Source organism: Terrapene carolina, unplaced genomic scaffold (assembly GCF_002925995.2).
Source record: "Terrapene carolina triunguis isolate 2854851 unplaced genomic scaffold, T_m_triunguis-2.0 Scaffold192, whole genome shotgun sequence".
Classification (NCBI taxonomy): Eukaryota; Metazoa; Chordata; order Testudines; family Emydidae; genus Terrapene; species Terrapene triunguis.
In genome coordinates this window covers 14,130,908-14,146,060 of record NW_020664543.1, presented here as the reverse complement: position 1 = coordinate 14,146,060, position 15,153 = coordinate 14,130,908, and the positions used below count along the sequence as shown (strand labels likewise).

At 49.1% G+C, this 15,153-nt stretch overlaps 1 protein-coding gene across 1 annotated transcript in view; it reads right to left on the bottom strand.

The window, feature by feature from the left end:
- The window catches only part of CDR2L (cerebellar degeneration related protein 2 like), a 29,401-nt gene that overhangs the window by 11,390 nt on the left and 2,858 nt on the right, over window positions 1-15,153 (bottom strand). The window lies entirely within an intron of this gene.

Genomic DNA, 15,153 nt, shown 5'->3' with positions numbered 1-15,153 from the left:
AAACAAGCCCTTTGCCTTTCAGCCTGGTAACGCAGTGTTGCCAACTCTCACAATATTTCTGTGAGTCTCACAATAATTGGTGTTTTTCTGAAAGCCCCAGCTCCTGGAGTCATGTGATTATGTGAGACTCTTAGCTTTCATTTTAAAAAAAGTGAATTGCTAACCCTCATGGTTGAAGAGAAAACCTTGAAAATGTAGACCCTACAGGCTCCAGCACCAGAAAGTAAATAAGATGAACTTCACAGTTTTATTATTTTTAACAGGGCTTTGGAGCAGAGCCCAGAGCTGAAGCGCGGAGCAGCTCCGGAGCAGTAGCGCTGCAGGTTTTTGCTCTGGAGCCGGAGCACAGTTCCAAAGCCCTGATTTTTAAAGTCTCCTTTTTTTGAAGGGGCCTGGCTCATGATTTTAGAATGCTTGGGGTTGGCAATACTGCGGTGAATATGAGAAACTGGGCCCGATACACTTATATTTCCCCAGTACATTACAACACCCACTCTGACCCCTAAATGACCAAATGTAGGATGAATTTCAGGATAGCTATGCTGTGGCCTAAAGCATCTGCAGCTTCTTCCAGAGGTTAATTTGACTTGGCAGTCGATTAGGAGGTAGTGATATTTAATTGTTAGAGCAGGGGCCGGAGGGCTGGTCCACTATGTGGTTAGGTCAATGTAAGCTGCCATGCGTTGTGGAACTGTCTTCACTTAAACTTGGCTCCCATTGACGTAAGTGCCTCTCTACACCGATTTAGTAACGCCCACCTTCCTGAGTGGCGTAGAGTCACGGTCAATGTAATTAAGTCGACGCCGTGTCAGTGTAGACACTAGGGTGACCAGACAGCAAATGTGAAAAATCGGGACCGGGGATGGGGGGTAATAGGAGCATATATAAGAAAAAGACCCAAAAATCGGGACTGTCCCTATAAAATCGGGACATCTGGTCACCCTAGTAGACACTGCGTTGCTTATGTTGACTGTTGCTGGCTTTCCGGAGCCATCCCACAATGCCCCACCCTGACAATACAATCGATAGCAGCGCTCTTGGTGAGGGACGCGCACTGCCAAACAAAGAGCCAAGCGTGCGCATACACAAGCGATTTAATAACTGCAGTGGCTGTGTGCCGACATAAGTTAGGTCGACATAATTTTGTAGTGAAGACATGGCCTGGGAGTCAGGACTCCTGGGTTGTATTCCCACCTCTGCCACTGACTTGCCATATGATTTAGGGAAAGTCACTTAACCTCTCAGATTCCCCATCTGCAAAATGGGGATTATATCTACCACTTGTTAGGGGATCTTCAGAGGAATGATGCTCTACTGATGGTGCAAGGTATTATTTTATTGTTACTAATTAGTTCTGGCACTTTCTGATTTTATCTGTAGACATAATGCAGCCTATGTGGGAAGATTGTTTGTGTATGTGGCAAATGGCAATGCACCTTGGCTGGTTGTGCTGGGAAACCTCAAATTATAGACAGGGCTAGCTCTCTGGATCTTGTCCTGTACTGGTTGGCTGGCAGTCACATCCTTCTCCCTTTTCCCTGCAAATCTGCTCTCCAGCCATGGACTGTCCTGTGGGGGTTAATCTGAGATCTGACCTTTTAATGACTATCAGAGTGACCAGGTCTGAGGGCTGCAATCACTGGAATGAATGTAATCAATATATCGGCCCAACTACTGGTACATAGACGACCTTCACCTTCCTTTAGCCATGAAACAGCCCCCAATTTCCAAAGTGCTCTCAGGGGACCGAATGCCTGACAGAGACGGGGGAATGGTATATTAGACTCCAGCTGGGCTGGAGAGAATTGCTTTTCCTTCAGCTGCTTGGGTTGTGGTTAACCGCATTTTCCATTGACACTCCCCCATCCCTCCCCAGATCATGTATTTTTGCCCATCATAGACATGTTGCAAATCTCCTGTCCAGCCCGATCTGGTTGGCAAGGAAGGCCCCCCCAGCACAGAGAAACCTGAAGAGAGGCGTCCACGCTGCGCTCCGGGTAATGAGGCAAGAGACTCCCCCTCTGTGCGGGATTACATCAGCTCTTTCCCACCATATGGCATCCAATTTAATCAGCTGGGGTTGAGTTAAGTGGATTAGGCCGCACAGGATCCTGCATCATAATTTAAAGGACCCTGTCGGCAATAATTGAACTAGAAAACAGGCAGTGTCTGGGGAGAGGTGGAAAGAGATTCTACAGCTCAGAGGCAGAAAACTGTCGTCTCCCCCCCCCCCCTCCATTTTTTTGAAAGAGAGTGGGTAAGGGGCCAAGAGATGCAAGGCAGGAAAGAGGAGGATCATCTGCTCTGGTACTTGTAACCTGACTCAACCCTATAGTCCTCCACCATCCAGGGCCCCAACACAAATGCAGCCCACCAGCCGCAGTGCCATTGACCGTATTGCCTCGTCTGTAGTTCTTCTCAGATCTGGGTCTCCTCTCACCCACTTCAGTTGGTCTCTTGATTGGCTCTTCCCTCCCACCAAGAGCTGTTGTGGGCACATGGATGTGCGTGGGCAGCCAGGGAGCTGGCGGCAGCTCCCTAATATCTTTCTTCACATAGGTCCCAGCAGGACCTATGGCCAAGCTTGACTCCTGCTCAGCAGGACTCCGATGCCCCATTCCTTTTTTCTTAGCTGCTGAGACCTTGGAAATGGCTGCCTGTTTTATTTTTGCCCACAGATCATTCAGGGGGTGGTTAGAGTGTTACACAAGGATTTAGTTGTGTCCATCTCCTTGATTTAGCTGTTCTACTGAAACCTACCTCCACTCCCCTTCTGCACACAGAGTGCGAGACAACTCACCCCTTCAGCAAGTGTGAATTATGGGGCCACAATCCAGATACAAACTAAGGCTATGTCTACACTACCAAGATAAGTCGACCTATGCTAGGTCGACTTACAGCCACCACATTAATTACTGCAGCGGCCGATGTCCACGTTACCCTCCTTCTGTCGCAGGTGTGCGTCCTCACCAGGAGCGCTTCCACCGACTGAAGAGGGGCAGTGTGAGGACTCGGAGCCAGGGCTCTCAGCTCCATGCACCTCCCCACCAGGAGCCCAGCTGCCCCCCAGGCTTCTCACCTCAGCGCTCCCAGCCAGGAGTGGAGGGGAAGCGGCCCGGGGCTGCTTGCCTTTGGCGGGGAGATCCGCACCGGGAGTCCAGTCAGCTGCTGGGCTCCCAGCAGGGAGTTAGAACCTCAAGGGCAGCAGGGCTCTAGGGTGACCAGATGTCCTGATTTTATAGGGACAGTCCCAATATTTGGGGCTTTTTTTTAATATGGGCTCCTATTACCCCCCCATCCCGATTTTTCACACTTGCTATCTGGTCACCCTACAGGGCTCTGACTGGGGAGCCTGGGCAGCAGCCTAAACCTGGAGCCTGGGTGGCAACCTGGCTTGGAGCAGAGACCAGGCAGCAGCCCGGGAGTTGGCTGGAGCCGTGAAATTGACAAGAATAACAGCCAACAGCCGCTGTGAAGAACCCACCCTAACTACACCAACATCAGCCCAGCGCCTCTCGTTGAGGTGCTCTTATTATGTCGGCATAGCAGGGGAGTTACATCGGCGGGAGGAGCATTTCAGACAAAAGCTGACTTTGGTTGACAAAACTGTGTAGTGTAGACCAGGCGTAAGGCTCTCTTGCCCTCGGTAATGGGCTCTGACATGGCCACTGCGGTTCACCCAGCACAGCTTCATTTGCAGGGCCTCCTTTGGCCCCTACCAGAGACCTAGGATACAGCTACAGAGTTAAATAGGCATTGGTAGCTGAGGCTATTATGCAGATAATAAGAGCCCCGGGAGGGAAGGTGTGCTTTGCTCTGGAGTTGGGAGATGCAGGAAGCTTATTGCAGATGCTGAGGGGTGCAGAGAAGCTCTGGCATTAACAATGATCAGGTTGTGTGGAGTGGCAGAGAGAAGGCCAGGGCTAGATGAGTGGAGGGACTGGGCAGGGGAGAAGGGCTCTGATTCTGAGGGGCTGCTAAGCTGAACTCAGCAGGAAAGCGAGGTAGCTCACTGCTGCCTTTTTAGTCTGCACCCCCTTGGATTCAGGAGGCAGCTGGGGAACATTCCAGTCTCCGGGATAAGTTAAAACTACTCCAAGGCTATTGCAGCAGCCCAGGACAGCTCTAGTCACATGCTTAGGGTACCCCTACCCTGGGATCTGAAAGAGGGGGCAGTGTAGGGGTATTCTGCTGTCCTTATGCCTCATGGGGAAAACCCCCAGTGAGCCTCCTGCAGGCAATGGGAGTCTTTCCACTGACTTCAATGGATGGTGGATCAGACTGTATGTCTGGGGCATTCCCAGGTGGCTCTTTCTGCCAGGTATCCGGGCATAGCCAAAGACACATTCATTGCCAGCATATAAGGGTTGCCATGAAATAGAATCGAACATCTCTTGGCCGCTCTGCTTTACACTGGCTGCTGCACCAGCCTGCATAGCGCAACCCCCGAGAGAGAAGGCACAAGGGTGACTTAATGTCACTGGTGCCCCCCACCCTCTGGGCTGAGTCTGTGGAACACGGACTCCCGTGCAGAGGCCAACCCCGAGGGGTATTTCCCTTCACCATCTGACAAGACATTGGTTTGTTTGGGGGATTTGGGGGTCTGATGTTTGTTTTGCCTGCTCCCTGCTGCTAGAATTGTGATCCTTGAACTGTGCAGGGCTCCTTATTAACATGGCCTTACGCAGGAGGATATGATCCTGTCGTACGGAGCAGGTAGTTCTGATTTTTTTTTCTCTTTTACATTTAGATAATTGAGCTATTTAGGCTACAAAAAGCAGCCCCTGCAATTCTAATGGAAGCCAAAGGGAGGAGCAGTTGCTTGGCAGCTTTAACCCCCCCACCCGGACCCTCCGCTGCTTGTTGTAATGAGCCAGATTCATCCATCATGGCATTATGCTGAAGTCTAGCCATTGACAACAGGGATCAAAGGGCCAGCTCCTCAGCTGGTGTAAACTGGTGTCGCTCCACTGATTTAAGTGCACTCATTGGTCTCCAGGTGGAGTGTAAGGCCCAATGACCTGGTATTGGCTTTCTCCCTGTGCCATGTGGCCACAGCTACAGTCAGCTAGGGCACCTGAGCTGGATCCTCTTGCTATAAGGGAGAGGGAACATCTCACAGGGAGGACGCTGGGACTCTGGAATTTGCTCCCCACCTCGGTCTGAAATAGGCCAAAGTTGGTGATTTTTTTTTTTTCCAGGCACGCTGTAAAAGGCACCTGCTTGAGAACATCTCTGGAGAAAGCTGCGGGTCTGCAACCTAGTTGCTGAAGGTGGTAGTTGGCACAGATGATTTGAATGCCGCTGAGATTGAATTTAATTGTTAATTATACAGTAAGTACAATGTTTGGGCGCCAAGAGCCTTGGAGAAGTGTCTTTATCATTTTAAATCTAAATAAATAGAACTACCCTGATTTACAGCCACTGGGGATCTGCCCGAATGATTTTAATGGGGGTTGGTGCATTCTGGGCCCATTGCAATGAGGATCAGCTCCAGTGAGGCTTTGCATATTGTATTACCATGGTCGCTGCTCCACCACAGGCAATGCAGTGAGTCTGTACATTAAGAGCTTAGAGCTCTCAAGAAACCTTAACAATGGAACTCACCAGAGTACAGCGAGAACAAGCTCCAACTGACGGAAATCTGCAAGATGCTGAATAAACTGCAGTGTGTGTACTGGGGTGGATAAAGCTCTTGTAGGGGGAGGGTGATTCAGGTGCGCTCTCCCTGGGGAATTGCTCCTTAAATAGGTGTAATATGTGGTGCAATCTGACACATTTCAAAGCCAAAATAACTGAGGCAGGGATGGCAGGGACACATGGAGTAGTGCCAGGAGAGAGGGGCATGGCTTGACATTCTGTTCCATGGCAACTTTTGAGGTTTTGAGATTTTGTTTAGCTTTGCGTTGGAATGACACCGAAACCTTTGGTGTCTGCAAAAATGAAATGTCTGGGTTTTTTTTTTTGATCAAACCCAGAGCTTTTTGATTTGGGAAGGGGTGTGTGTGTGTGTGTGTGTGTCTGTCTGTCTCACCTGGCCTGGGGTGTATCAGATCCAGGATGAAGTCCTTGCTCTGCCTGACTTAGAGCAGAGTTTTTCATCCCAGATCACCGTAACTACCAGGCTGCATGCATGTGTGCACAGTCTTCCTCCTCCCCCCACCAACAAAAACCTCGTAGGAACTAAGAAGTCTCTGCAAAATGGAAGTGTTCTGACCCGCTCTAGTCATTAAATCCACCAGAGGCAGAGCCAGCTCCCCCTGATTTCCCTCCTTCATCTCAAATGGGTTATAATAATCATGAACAACCATGATGCATATGGATGTCATTGCTGAGCTAATGAGATTTGCTGGGACTTTTTCTTTTGTCATTCCTTTTCTTTGTCCTTTCTTGGCCTCACTTGCGTCCCTCCCCAATACCCTGTTGTGTAGCCTCTGAGTTGGATTCCGCTATCCCCCAGCCTCTATGGCAGAGGCTGTTGGCAGTGGAAAATCCATGGAGGGAGAGGTGGTGGTGGTGCATACCTGCTGCAACCTCCCCTTTGCCAGGAGTGGGAGCTAGTGCAGCCCACACAGTGAGCAGCTGGCTGGGGTTGGAGCATGGCTTGGGCAGCTGGGGCATGTGCTGGATCAGGGGCCTGAATATAAGAACGGCCATGCTGGGGCAGACCAATGGTCCATCTAGCCCAATATCCTGTCTTCCAACAGTGGCCAATGCCAGGTGCTTCAGAGCCTGTGTGTGACAGGCTACTATGGAGCCCCAGCCACAAACTAAGGCCTGGCCTACATCTAAAACTTGGGTTGTCCCAGCTCCTTCGCTCAGGGCTGTGAACAGTTCACCATCCTGAGAGACGTCGTTAAGCTGGCCTATGCCCCCGGGGTGGATTTACGACAGCAATGGGAAAACCCCTTCTGTCGCTGTGCTGCTGTAGTGCGTGTAGTGCAGACAGACCCTAAGCTGCCATCCTCCACCCAGTGGAAAACCCCAACCTACCTTCCCAGGGCACAGGGGCAAGGCTGGCCCAGGGAAGTATAATTTGCACCTCCCTGTGGCAGCTTGAGTGAATCTGCCCCCTCCAACTTTTCCAGCATTTGTTGCTCACTCTCTCTTGCAATCTAACCCTCCTTCTTTATATTCCTTCCCTCTTCCCCATCTCTCTCCTTTTGCTAATGGAGAAGAGAAATAGCTTCTTTTTTGCCTCCATTAGCTTCTCTTTCTTCTCTTCTACCCCATGGAGAAATTCCCCTCTGAATGGTCACAGGTGTAGACTTTCCTGGCAGGGGTCACTTTGGAACACTAACCTATCACAAGGATTTTCTCTCTCGCTTTGTGAGTGCCTGTGTACACACACGTATATAAACCCAGTGGGCCTAATCCTGCTCCTGCAGAAGGCACCCAGTGTTTTGCCACTGATTCCAATGGGAGCAGTGCGTTTCCGTGCCATTCTCCACCTCTTGTCTAAACAGCTGCTTTGTCACAGCCTCTCGCCTGTGTTTGTCTTTTAGGCACAGTGGTTTCAAAGTGGCTCAGCGATTGGTCACTTTGACTCTCCGTTATCGGGCACCTATCATAAACGTTTCATAAAGAAATAAAAAGCCTCAGCTGCCCGGGAGATAAGAGGATGCTGAAACTTTCCTGTGCAGTGTCCTCCTCCAGGCAGCTCTACAGGGAAAGGAGAAGAAGCTTCCCTAGCCAGATCAACTGATAAGATTTGCCTACAGTTGACAAATTCTTCAGGGAGAAGCACCTCCGTGTAAACTACTAAGGGTCCGTGTCAGAAGGTGGCCTGGCCTGGAGCATCTTCCTGTGGCAAGCTGCCATGTGACAAGTGCACCTGCCTCAGTGTCCCCAGAAATAGTCCAATAGTCTTTCTTAGGGCAAATGGCCCCTGTGCATATAAATCATAACAAAAGCCCCTCAGCCACATCCAGTATTCCCCAGCATCAAATACAGCCCTGTTGTCCCTCACCACACCACTGCTCTCCAGTGCAGCCGTGGCCCCTCTCAGTGCTCCCCAGCACAGCCCCAACTCTGTCTGTCTTTTCCTGTCCCTGGACCAGCACAGCCCCCCCAGCCCTTCAAACTGGAGCGTAACCCTGCTCTTCCCAGTGGGAACCCCCACAACCGCTTTGCTGGGAGCATCCTTTCCAGGGGAGTATCCCTCACCCCCCTCCCTCGGCCGGCCGGCCCTCTCATCGTTCCTGTGGGTCCAGCTGTCCATCCCCGGAGATGATGGAGGGTAAGCACCTCTGCTGCTCCCCTGCCTTTCACCCTCTCCAGCCCTGGCTCATGGGCTTGGGGATGCCAGCCAGAAACCACTTTATGCTTCCCTCTGGGACTCCTACACTCCCCTGCTCTCTGGCAGCTCTCACCTGCCCTTCCTGACTGAACCAGTCTGCTCTGATTCCCTGACCTTCTGGCGCCCCCAAGTGCTGCCCCACCCTCTTCACTGGTCTAATGGAACCACCTGCTCTGGCACAGGGGAGCTGGACCGGCTTCATTTACTGGGGCCAGCCACCCAGTGACAGTCTGATTCTCCTCTCCTTTACGCTGGTGTAAGTCAGGAAGCCAATGGAGCGGCACTGGTTTTAAAAGAGATTCATGCCCCTAATGTTGTGCTTGTGCCTCTGGCTGTCTATGCAAGTGTCTTGTACATTCTTCCTTCCCTTCTACTACTTATTACATTGAGTTGATGTCTTTCAGTGCTTCCGGCTCTCCCGGGCCATCGCCACCAGCCCTATTGTCTTTGCCTTCCATTTCATCAGCAAGAGTTGGCTCCATGCCTCTGAGCAGCATTCTTGCGGGAGGGGACAATGGATGCAGAGCAGTTAGTGGCTGGCCTCTTGATGAGTTACCACACTGATACCCATGCTATTCCAGCAGCAGTCCTTCAGATGTGGCAAGCTTGGAAGCCACCTACCTACCAACACTTCTGCCTCTGATTGCCCTGTGTGCTCTGTCATATGACGACGGTGTATAGAAAGAGTCGCTTTCTTTTAGCACCGAACAAAGAACTTAAACAGAAGAATAAGGAAAACAGAATTATCCCTACCTTACCTTCTCTCTCTCTGCTACACCAGAGAGCATCTGCCTATAATTTCCCCTAGTACCCCTCCTGCCTGGCTTCTTGCTTTAGTTTTAAAGAAACAGTACACACATCCTCACCACATTCTTGCCTGTCATTTATTTCCTTTGTTCTCTGTCTTTTCACAGCCACATATTCAATGTCTAGAAGTCCCATTAGTCCAAAGCTACAGTCAGTGGCCAGTAGAGGAAAAGATGATACAGGGGGTATATGGCCAGAATCTCCCCCTCTTTTGGCTGGGCTTGAGGGTCCCTTACTCACAGTTGAATCTGTGCCTCTCAACTCAGGCCATGCACAATCCTTCTAGCATAAGTTGTTTCCGGGGTAGGGAATAGGCTATAAAGCCACTTCCCTCTAGATCAATGCTTTTCAACCTTTTTTTTATTTGCGGACCCCTAAACAATTTTGAATGGAGGTACATACACCTTTGGAAATCTTAGACATAGTCTGTGGACCCCACCTTTCCCCTCCCCCTGCCCCCGAGGTCTGTAGACCACAGGTTGAAAACCACTGTTCTGTGATAACGACAACCTTTCGGAGACCCCTTAGACATAGTCTACGGCCTCCAACCACAGGTTGAATACCACTGCTTTAGATTGTTAGTTCAAAAACAGCCTAGCAATTAGTATCAGAAAGTCATTATCAGCTGGAGGTGATTGAGTGACCTACATGAAATGAATTAGTGATCTCAGTCCAGTTCTTGGTGGACAAGCTGTGATGGATTTGGAGCTGCCTGTAATAATGTATGAATTGTATACATTTGTCGGACTGATGTATGCAGTCTTGTTGTAGCTGTGTTGGTCCCAGGATATTGGGAGACAAGGTGGGGGAGGTCGTAGCTTTTATTGGACCAACATCTGTTGGTGAGACAGACAAGGTTTTAAGCTACACAGAGCTCTTCCTCGGGTCAAGTCTGACTGTTGTAAGAAGGGGTTATAGTGTGAATACAAGGGGTTAATTCAAGAAGAGGTTGGCTGCGCATATGCAGGAAAGAGGATGATGGCTTCAGATAGCCACCCATTTCCCTCCGCCCCGCCCCCCTATTGCTAGAGCCAGCCATTTTGAAGTGTCTCCTTTGACACCCTGCTGAGCTCAGTGGACCAGTTCATCAAGGGTGTGGGCAAGGGGTCCCTGATTATAGGATCCAAGCCCCGGAAAATTGGGACAAAGGACTGTTTGGGGTAAAAAGTTCTCAATCAGGAAGGAGGTGGTTGCTGTTGAGGAGTGGTTCTCAAACAGAAACATGGGAAAAGTTAAGCCTACCTAAGACTCCAGGTAAGAGAGCTGTGTGAAGATCTTTTGGTTGCTTTAAAAATCCTTTCCCCTTATGTTGTGCTGTGTTTCTACAGTTAAGATTAAACAATACTTTGTTTTGAGAGTGCTGTTTTGGGTCTCTGTATTAACTGCTGGTCACAGCTCCCAAAAGGAAGAACCAGAGACGCTCAAGTCCAGTCACACGTGTTGAGTAATCCTGGTTGGTACATGTGTTACAGTAGTTAAGGACCCAATCTAGGAGCAGGAGGATCATGGGATTTCACCCTAAGAGCAATAAAAGCACAAGGCCAGAAACCTGAAGGGGTGCACTGAGACTATAGAAGTGCAGCTAGCTCTGCAACCATGAGACAAGCATCTACATAAGGAAAAAATATTGTTGCCCCTTCTTCCAATATTATTGTCCCTTGTGGTGGCAGATGTCTGGGACTTGCTGTTTGGCTTCCCAGTCCTGGAACAGAGGTTGACACAAACGACATGCAGGGCAATACCTTCTTTCAGGAGTCTCTGCCCAACACCAATGCCGAGGGAGCAGCTCTGCCTCAAGAACTAACTCTAACCAGAGCCCAAGGCAGAGAGCAAATTCCTCTGTTGCTTGCACAAGCTCTACCTCCAAGGACCACTGCCTCTACAGAGACCCTTGCATAACTTCAAGCCAACAACAACCAAGCATGTCTTCCCAGGACTGAACATTTGCTTGCATACTTAGAAAAAGAACTTGGAAGACTATGTGTAACAGCACCCCATGACACTTACGATAACAATATTGCCATAACTGGCAGAGAGAGGTCAGAGATGACTGAATGGGCCTGCAGACTGAACCCTCTCACTCCTAGGACGGGGCATGTTACCAGGGCTGTAGAGGGGAAGCTTGCACTGTTAGTGGCCATCCTGTACCCTGCAGATGAGATCCCTGACTGGTGCAAATCGATACAGCTTCACTGAAGTCAGTGGAAGTGTGCTGATTTATACCATTAGGGGATCTGACCTATTTCTTAGATACACAGAGGAATTCAGTCTCTAGGGCTATTGTCCAGCACCTTTTACAAAAACTAAATTTGCTTAAACAAACAAACAAACAGCTGCACTAGGTGCAAGGATCAGAAATTTGAGGCCCTGCGCTCTTTCTCCTTCAGAACATTTTCCAGGCAATGGGGTGCACGGATGAAAGAGCAAATATAACACCAGCTTCTGCAGCTAAGCCCGGCAGGTTGCTTGGGTTTGAGAAGAGACTGCACATTGCTACTGCACGTCGCCTTAAAGCCCTGAGCTGTGTAGATTTTCTGAGTGTGTCTAAAGGGCAGCGCAGCTCTAGCAGAAAGATGCATTCCTTGCGATCACAAAGCTGCATTAAGTCCCACTGGTCAGAAAGAAATTTATGCTTAGGGGCTTCCAAAGGGAGTTGGGGGAGCTTGCTTCCCCCTTCCCCTCTTCATTTAAAACTCTGGTAGCTATGGAGGCTGGTGGCCTCTGAAAGTGCGCGAGCGAGGTGTGCACAGCAGAACATGTTAAGCAGAACTGTCCCATTATATGCAAAGGGTCTGATCACTGATGAGAACTCAGCACTTAGCAGGATTGAGCCCCCATCTTAACACTAATATTTGTTAAATATTAATTAAATATTGTAATTGGAACTAGTTTTTCTGGGCTGGGTTGCCTTGTTTCTAACTTGGAGCCTGATCCCCGCCACCTCATGTGGAAAGTCAACCTGAATGCTTCCATCGCCTTAGTGGTAGCAAGATTGGGCCTTTTGCCTTCTCGCTCTGAGTGGTTCCCCCTCAGTCTGCCACACTGGATAAAATCCATCTCCCTGTCACCAGCCAACTCTGTCTGGTACTGAGGAAAAGTATGAAGAACCGAAGTCATGTCCATGGGAGAATGGTGCATCAGACTGACTGGGCTGTTTCTAAATGGTCAGTTGCTCTTAGGCTCTGACTTTCCTAGACCCAGTAATAATGTGGTCTGCTATGGCTGGAATGTCCTTTAGGATTCATACAGCAAATCCTCCAGGCACAGCCTAGCCAAGGAGAAATACCTCTGGTCAGCTGGGCTGGAGACGCAGAGAATCCATCTGGTTTTCCTCTCTTCTAATTCCTGCCTCCCACATCTGGAAATATGTGCCTGAATTTTAGCAGATGGTGTTGAAAGGAGCTTCTACGTGGGATTATGAAAGGAGATTCCTAAACAGATTCTACGTGGGCTCCTCCTACACCTCACTGCCCTGCCTTTTACAGCTGATTTGGGGATTTTTATACAGGGAACTTTTCAGATTCGGAGAATCTCAATTCTTCCCCAGCTGGGATGCAGAGCTAAATATGCTCCCTTTTCCACATCGTATCTGACCATCCGGTCTGCTGTGCTGTGCTTGTTGTTTTAAGCATCTGATTTTCAAGTGGCTCAGCAATTAGTCACCGAAAACTTTCCATTACCCAAAGACACATTCAGTGTCACACTCATAAATAAATAAGAGAGATCCTGGGTCCTTCCAACTGTGCAGCTTTGGAGGAAACAACCACTGCAATCCAGGAGGTCAGGTGATGCTTGTGACTTCTCTCCAAAGCTGTGCAGCCCGGGTTGTTGCATCAGGAGGGATGGAACTTGGGATGTCCTGGGCACCCCAGTGCAGTGATTAGTTCGTTCCTGGAGTGGTAGTTGCAGCTTTATGGACCACCATGTTTTAATGTAGACTATGATAGAAAACTGGGGGTTGAGTCTCCTAGGCACACCAGGCGCTGTGGTTGTTAGTTAATGCAGACTGTAATCCTGCTACACATCCCACATGTTTTGGGTCCATGGCAACATATAGGGCCTGATTTTTAGAGGTGCTGAACACGTGTGACTTCATCTTCAACCCTGTAAGTCAACGGGAGCTGTGAGTGCTCAGCACCTTGTGTCATTTTCATTCTGAGTACACCTCTACCTTGATATAACGCTGTCCTTGGGAGCCAAAAAATCTTACTGCGTTATAGGTGAAACCGCATTATATCGAACTTGGTTTGATCCGCCGGAGTGCACAGACCCCCCCCCCCCCCCCCCCCGGGGCACTGCTTTACCGCGTTATATCCGAATTCGTGTTATATCGGGTCGCATTATATCGGGGTAGAGGTGTATGTAATGTAATAAGCAATACAAATGCCCAGGGGACGAATAAGGCAGGATACTTAGGCCTGGAGATCTCAGGGATGTTGAAGCTGCAAGGCCCAGATTCTGCACTGTAGCGAGGCTGCTTTGCACCACACTACTGGTGCAGAATGGCACAGTCTGCAAACCTGGCCATGGGAGGATCGCACCAATGTAGGGGGATGTAGAGTGGCAGAGATCTCGCTTAGTAGTTTCTATGCTACCCCCCTCTCTGCTGCCAGCATGAAGATGTGTCTGAGGGAAAGGGATTATGACCAGGGCTTCCTTCAACTTCTCTCAACCCCTCCTATTGCTGTGTTAGCCCCTTGAAACTGTTAGCAGCTGGTATAACTTAGAGCAGCTTCCAGGCTGTTCTGATTGACACTAGGGGGATCTGGCCCAGGATCAGGGGAGTGCAAATGTCACCTTTGCAGCCTTCTTCTTGAGCTGCACTGTGTGCTTTTTGGCTGTAGATCTGAGCGAATGACCAAGGAGTCCATTGGGAGAGATGCAGGACTCTGAGGACTAGGGAGAGGGATGACAGAGAGAAGGACTTGTTTGGGAGGTCCATAGAAGGAAGATGAAGGAACCCCGGCAGAGGAGTAGAAAGAGCTGTTGGATTCGGTGTCCACTTGGTTAGAATCCAAGTGCAATTTACTTTGAATGCGTTTGTTTGTTTTTAGTGCAAATGCTATTTTAATGAACAGAAAAGGTGTCCCTTATTCTCCCCAGGTTGGGTTTTCTAATTCCAGCTCATCCTCACTCTCTGGAGCTCTCTCAGCACGGACATTCCATGGAGCATGAGGTCTCTTTAACCACATCATCCTTTACCAGCTGCTAGGGAAAGGCTCATTGTCCCCTCTCTCCGTAACTTTACTGTCAATACACTCCTATTTTATTCCTTTCTTAAAGTCACAAGACTTTCCCCAGTCCATGGAAAATGATGCTGTAGCTAAACTGAGCTCATACTGCATGTATCCTCCAATGGAATGTCGTTTGTGTTAAGACAACGTGGAAGGAAGCATTGGTGGAATTGGAGAGGCACAACCCAGAAATCAGTAGCATCGTTTAAATTATATCAGAATAGCCTTTTTTTTTTAAACCACAAAAGCATCTCCAGAGACAAATCATAGACGTGAAACAGTCCAATTAGATCCTCTGGTCCATCTCCCTGCTGGTGCTGGACTTTACAAGCTGTCAGATTTCAGGGCTGGAATTTGAATCTACACCTCTAGGGGAGATGGTGACCTTAGTACAGCTGCTTAGACCATTCTGCAGTGAAATCAGCTAAATCATGCATCAGAACTGTTTTGTCTGTGTATGAACTACACACATACTACAAGCTCCTTAGGGGTAGAGACCGAATCTTCTTATACGTTAGCACCCCCATGGCGCCTGGTGGATATAATTAGCAATTACGAGGGTGCTTCAGAAAGAAAATGATTGGAGTTTTATTTTCTCTTAAAAAATAGATGATTTCAGCAACATTTTTAAAGTGCTGAGGGCTCCATAGGGCATATTGGGAAAGAAGCAGGTGCTTGGAGTAGCGCTGGAGTTGTGATTTACGCTACACACTTACCGGTACCCAAGTAGTTAATAAACATAAGCATTACAGAGCTCCCAGTTAAGCTGCCCATTGCTTAGCAAACAGTTTTGGGCATAAATGTAATAAATAT